General features: G+C 36.0%; 1 protein-coding gene across 5 annotated transcripts in view; it reads right to left on the minus strand.

The window, feature by feature from the left end:
- The window catches only part of Pgant9 (polypeptide N-acetylgalactosaminyltransferase 9), a 194613-nt gene extending 189710 nt beyond the window's left edge, over positions 1-4903 (minus strand). For 2 of the 5 annotated variants that reach the window (XM_069503625.1, XM_069503627.1), the window contains exon 1: positions 4701-4903. The gene's annotated coding sequence lies outside the window, so the exon portion shown is untranslated. The remainder of the gene's footprint in view (positions 1-4700) is intronic. The other 3 variants (XM_034975936.2, XM_069503624.1, XM_069503626.1) reach the window with 2 other exon arrangements.
- Between the last annotated feature and the right edge of the window lie 1097 nt (positions 4904-6000).

The following is a 6000-nucleotide window of genomic DNA, read 5'->3' on the forward strand; positions in this document are numbered from 1 at the left end:
TAATTGAGTTAAAGTTCTATGAGCTTATACCCACCTCTAATCTCGATGATAAAATTATCCCTCTCAAATGTCAAAAAAGGACAGTTTATCTTCTTTTATTTGGCCCCATGCTATAGACGGTGGATAAATAGTCCCCCGAGTCCCCGTGAAATGTCAAACGGGGATAAACTTCTCCTCTCCCCTGTTGCCGTGCTCTGAGGGGTGGAGAAGTTAATGTTATCTCCTGTGCAGTGGATAAAATCGGGGGATATAATTTTTATCTTCGGCCCATGCTAGCCGTGCAGGAGGAAAACAAAGATTAAAATCTGGAGATAAACTCACTTTGCCACTTCCTGACGACGATAAATTAGGAGAGTGTAAGCTAAATGAATGTGTGTTTGGGAACAATAATTTGAACTTGTAAGATTAAATTATCTGTGCGAAGTAAAACCATTGCGAATATGTTTCAGAAGCTCCAAGATCTCTCATCGTATAATTAAACATCTGGGCTTTGAGATAAATTTATGGCAATTGTATAAAGGGTCCTACACAGGATCTTTCTACGATGTTCGGACTAAGCCCTCAAGAAGTCTAAGCCCTGTGTTATGTCAACAGTCTGGATATTATATTGGCCCGAAATCCCAGGACCGCCAGACGTTACTTCTAATCTGAAAAACAAAATCCGTGGAATGGAGTAGTGTTAGTTTGTGCTTTTTACGTAAGCATATTTGCTAGCTTGTGCCGACGACCAGTTTAAAGGTACTAACAGACAATGTTTGTTCACTTTCCTTAAAGTCTGAGTTATTTATTAATACTGCCAAACACTTTTCGTTGGCAGTGGTTTCCGAACTTAAACTTACTCAAACTTATTATACTCAAGAGATATACATAAAAATCAGCACTCAGACTTTAAGAAAAAAGAGTAAGTAATATTTTTACGAAATTTTCGTAGCTTTTGCTAGCTTATGGCGATACCTAATTTAAATTTCTTTAAATTAGGTATCGGCACAAGCTAGCAAATATAATCTGAATACATTTAAAGTACACACTAACACTTCTCTATCCACACAATGGGGCCGATTCTCTTGTACAAAATCTCTAAACTAAACTAAGTTAACAAATCTAAATCTAGTGCTATTCTTTTCCGCAAGCAACATTATGAAAGAGATATCAATAGATTTAGACGTGCTTTATTTTAGTTTAGAGATTGTGTACAAAGGAATTAGCCACATTATGTTTCTCGCAAACACAGACCACCACCTATAGACGCCTAATAGCCGCTCGCCAAGCTAGGGCAACTGCTTAGCATAAAAGTCGACCCAGGCCCGTTCGGTACCCTCGTTCCACACATTGTTTTGATTACGTGACTTTTAAGTCCACCAATCACAACAAAGCATTCTCCCCTATCCCCCGCCAAAATTTTACGATTTTGTTTCATGCAAAACCTTGTATATGCGTAGGTACTCTAGGAGTTGAATTCTCTGTGCTCGCAAAATAAGTAACGTCTGGCGCCACTGGGATGTTGGACCATCAAACCTATGTTACAGTCTGGAATCTGGATATATGGAGAACAGTACACATTATTTTAACAGGCTCTAACTCGTGGCAAATTAGGGTGCACGTCATCAAACAGTAGTTTAGGGACCAACAATTATTTATGTAATTACGGTTGGATGCCCGACACTTTATTAAGGTTTATTTAAGCCTAATTATACTTTATGTACCTAGAGATAACAACGATTTCGTATTTACTCTTACACGCAAGTAAATTTTAATATTATTCTGACGATAGAAACCTTTGCTGATAAAAATGTACCTACTCCAAGAAAAAAAATTATTCCATCGAATTTTTTATAGGTAGGTAATGCATGCAGTTGTACACCTACATAGAAGATTTGATTAACTAAAACAGATCGATTACTACCAAGCATCGGAAATATCTTATGAATTATATAGCTACATTTAAGCTAAAGCGAGTTTAGACTAGGCACATCCATGATCTGATTTGCATTTATTCTTATTTACATGTTAGAATGTGAAAGTTGAAACCAGTAAAATAACCAATGCTCGGATCCACAACTGATGATATTATTCTCTTTAATAGCATAGCTTCCAAAATATTTAGAATATTTCATAAATTAAAGATTTATTTATAAAGTCAACCGCAACAGTATTTTTGGATTCTTGATTCACTAGTTTTTATTGTATGTACGTCTTATTAATTAACAACAATAAGGAACTTAAGTAAACTCAAACACAATACCGGTATCCTCATTAAAATAGAATTAGAAGCAGAATGTTAATTATCTTTTATCTCTTGTCAATCAACATAGAGGCTGACATTGAATAAGGCCTTCAAAGTTGCTGGAAATTTGGAAACATCCGTCAGAAACTCATTGGCGCAAAACTGTAAGTCATTCTTGATGCCTTCTCCCTGCCATAGAAACTACTTTGAAAAATATATTTTTTCAGTCAGCTCAATAATATTATTAACTTTTGATCAGTTCTGGTACTTACTTAATTAGATAATACGAGTAAATTTGGTTAACATAAAAAAGAGTTTAGTATCTAAATACCTGGGTGCAACACAGCTTCTTTCGACATTTTTCAATTTGATCGGTTTATCCCTGAATTCCCATAAGAACTTCGGAATGACAGCTATTTAGGTAAACTTACGTCGGGTTTCTATATTCAATACAATATCTGTGATAGTATGTCGGTAAGTTACATTAGCGACGTTATTATTTGTCAAAGCAGACAAAATTATTTTTAGCAAGTGACAATCAACAGATTACAGATAGATTGAATATTGTAACCGAACGTTACAAAGTTAAACATTATGCAAATATAAATCATTAGACACGTTCTGAGAATCTAATTACATTAGAGTTATACAAGAATTGCTCGTTAAGCTCTAATTTTTTAACACCATTAAAAAGGCTAGATAGGTGCATCATATTCTTTCAAAGTCCAAACACACAGCTATAATTAATTAATTATGGTTATTCGGCCTTTTGAGAAAGTTATGGGTCTCTATGTAATGACGTAAATATTAATGATGTTTAACAAACCGTTTTAGAATCACATTAAGTTTGCAGTGGCCTTTCTATTTTGCTGTATCTCCACCATATATTTAATATGCAATCATCGTATTTAAATACCGCTTATTGTTAGCTCTCCTTGACATGCCGGCGACCTTAGCAATGCATCATCTTGCGCCAACTCATCATGTTTAAGCCTTATAATTTCAAAGCTAAACAATGGATTTTGGTATTCATTTATTATAGCTACTACCTACCTAAAGAATTAATAATTTTCAATATTATGAGCTGTATCTACATTAATGCTAGATTGTATAACTTTGATTCGAGTAATTTGTGCTATCGAGTTTACGCTATCTTATCAATGTTTCAAATCTTTGTTACTGATTAATATTTCGTCTGTAGATATTATTTATTGTACTTCCAGATTGTATTTCAAATTATATTTATCTAATAAGTAGGTAATGTAAGTCCATTACATTTGTCGATTATTTAGTTTTGAATAATCATTACAACGTATTTCTGATGACTATCTAAATGATGACATACTACCATTATATAAAAAACAATACCGAATAGATTAGGAATGATTCACTACGTCCAAGGGTAATCGATTTTAATCAATTATAAATAATACCTTTTTCGAAATAAACCGTTTTTTGTAAACGTCTGAATATAAGAAATTAACAAATTTTGGTAATGATAACATACATACCATTATCATTATGCATTTATCAAGTATCAACTTACTTATCTGATAGGAGGAATTAAATATGTATTTTACATTCGATAAGTTAAAACAACAGCATTAATAGATGTTTTACTGTAATAAAAGTAACAAATAATTACTTACTAGAGCTACAATCATTCTTTGCAGTTAGTAGTGTAGAAAGGGAGTGGAAATGGAATGAGTAGGTAATTTAGTTTCATATGAAAATTATTCATGTACCACCACTCGTAATAGTAAACTTTTTCCTCATTTAAAATGTTGTGGACGGTGATTGTATGTTTGAAGTGATTTTTGAGCAAAGATACGGCATGTGAATTAGCATTCATCATCATCATGATCAACCCATCGCCGGCTCACTACAGAGCACGGGTCTCCTCTCAGAGTGAGAAGGGTTTGGCCATAGTCTACCACGCTGGCCATGTGCGGATTGGTAGACTCCACACACCTTTGAGAACATTATGGAGAACTCTCAGGCATGCAGGTTTCCTCACGATGTTTTCCTTCACCGTTAAAGAATTACTCACAGAATATTGAACTCTGTTGTTTTAGCCATTTAAGACGGTGCTCGATTGTTGTTGAAGAACACGTTACTTGAATTACAAATTACTACCTCTTTGGCAAAGAAGTCTGTAACTTATGAGGGGACTTATTTATGATTAATGGAATTTCCCCATTTTAGGATTCTGTTAACGTGTATTCCTTGCTGATAGCCTTCGGTGAATTTACCGCATACAATCGCCTCCCACGGAACGCACTGGTGCAACGAAAAACAATTTAAAAAACAGCTCAAGCTTTGCAAGTCAACGAACCTGCCGATGCAAGATCAAGCATATTCGGAAATGGTCGAAATGATCAATTTAAAAGTCCAAGAGTCCATTATAAAGACCGGACAAGTGGCATTCCGAATGCATCCAATAGCATTACTATTCGCAAAGCATAAACGCACCAACCTTGAATGAAGAAGGGGTTTTCCGTGACAGCCAAGGCCAATCCAGGTATAACCACAAATGTTTATGTGTATATTTAATATTTAGAGCACTTGCCACATAAAATCCACAGGTAAAATTCGAAAGCTCGCGTACGTAATTCGCGGAGAACGAGCGTGCGTCTATCGATGACGGAGCGCTAAATTCAACTGAGGAGGACCGAGGTACGGAGGTCCGTTTGATCGGAGGTTGCAGGCGATTGGCTGAGGAGTTGAGGACGGTGAAACGGGATGCGGCAGCGAGATGTGCGCATCGCACCCGGCTTCCGTTTGTCGCGTTTGATAATATTCGCACAGGGAAAACTTCGAGTTTTTGTCGACGCTTTTGACGTAATTTTTTTTGTGTTATATTTTACTTACCATGTTATTCTAATTAATCATAATATTATCATTCCACTACCGGCCCACTAGTGACCACGGTTCTCCTTCTCAGAATGAGGATTGAAAGGGCTTAGACCCTAGTCCACAACGCGGACCAAGTGCGGATTCGCACACCTTTGAGAACATTATGGCGAACTCTCAGACAAGCAGGTTTCCTAGCGATGTTTTCTTTCACCGTTTATCATCATCATCACCAACCCATCACCAGCTCACTATTGAGCACGGGTATCCTCTCAGAATGAGAAGGGTTTGACCATAGTCCACAACGATGACCAAGTCTTTGAGGAAATCATAACAATTAAATTGACTAAATGCAGATTGGCAGACTTCACACCACCTTTGAGAACATTATGGAGAACTCTCAGGAAAGCAGGTTTCCTCACAATGTTTTCCTCACCGTGAAAGCAAGTGATAATCCCTTGGATTGAATTTACATTCATGAAATTATTTATCTAGGTACCTAGGTAGTTAATAGCCATGACATTTTTTACATTTTCTTCTCAATAGAATTCTTGATTTTTTACTTACCTACAGCCGAACCAACTGGAACTAATTTACTTCACCAATAGGTATCACAAGATGCGCTTCAATTAGTTTTTCCAAGTTTTTAGGGGCTTCAAAAACTGATGAATCTACGAGTTAAGTACCTACCTATTAATTTTCTGTTGTGTATAATTTACAAGAAATATTTTTTTTCATACTTAACATAATTTTTATTTTATTTATTTAAGTATCCTGCCCGCGACCGACGTCTTCGTCCGGTTCAGTTTCTGTTTTCTAAAAATCACGTGGAACTCTTAATATTTTCTGGGTATTAAAATAGTCACAATCCTCTCCGGAATGCAAGCTATCTCTGTACCTGCCAAACAGAATATGATGCCTGC

The sequence above is a fragment of the Maniola hyperantus genome, chromosome 15, assembly GCF_902806685.2.
Source record: "Maniola hyperantus chromosome 15, iAphHyp1.2, whole genome shotgun sequence".
In the NCBI taxonomy this organism is placed as follows: domain Eukaryota; kingdom Metazoa; phylum Arthropoda; class Insecta; order Lepidoptera; family Nymphalidae; genus Maniola; species Maniola hyperantus.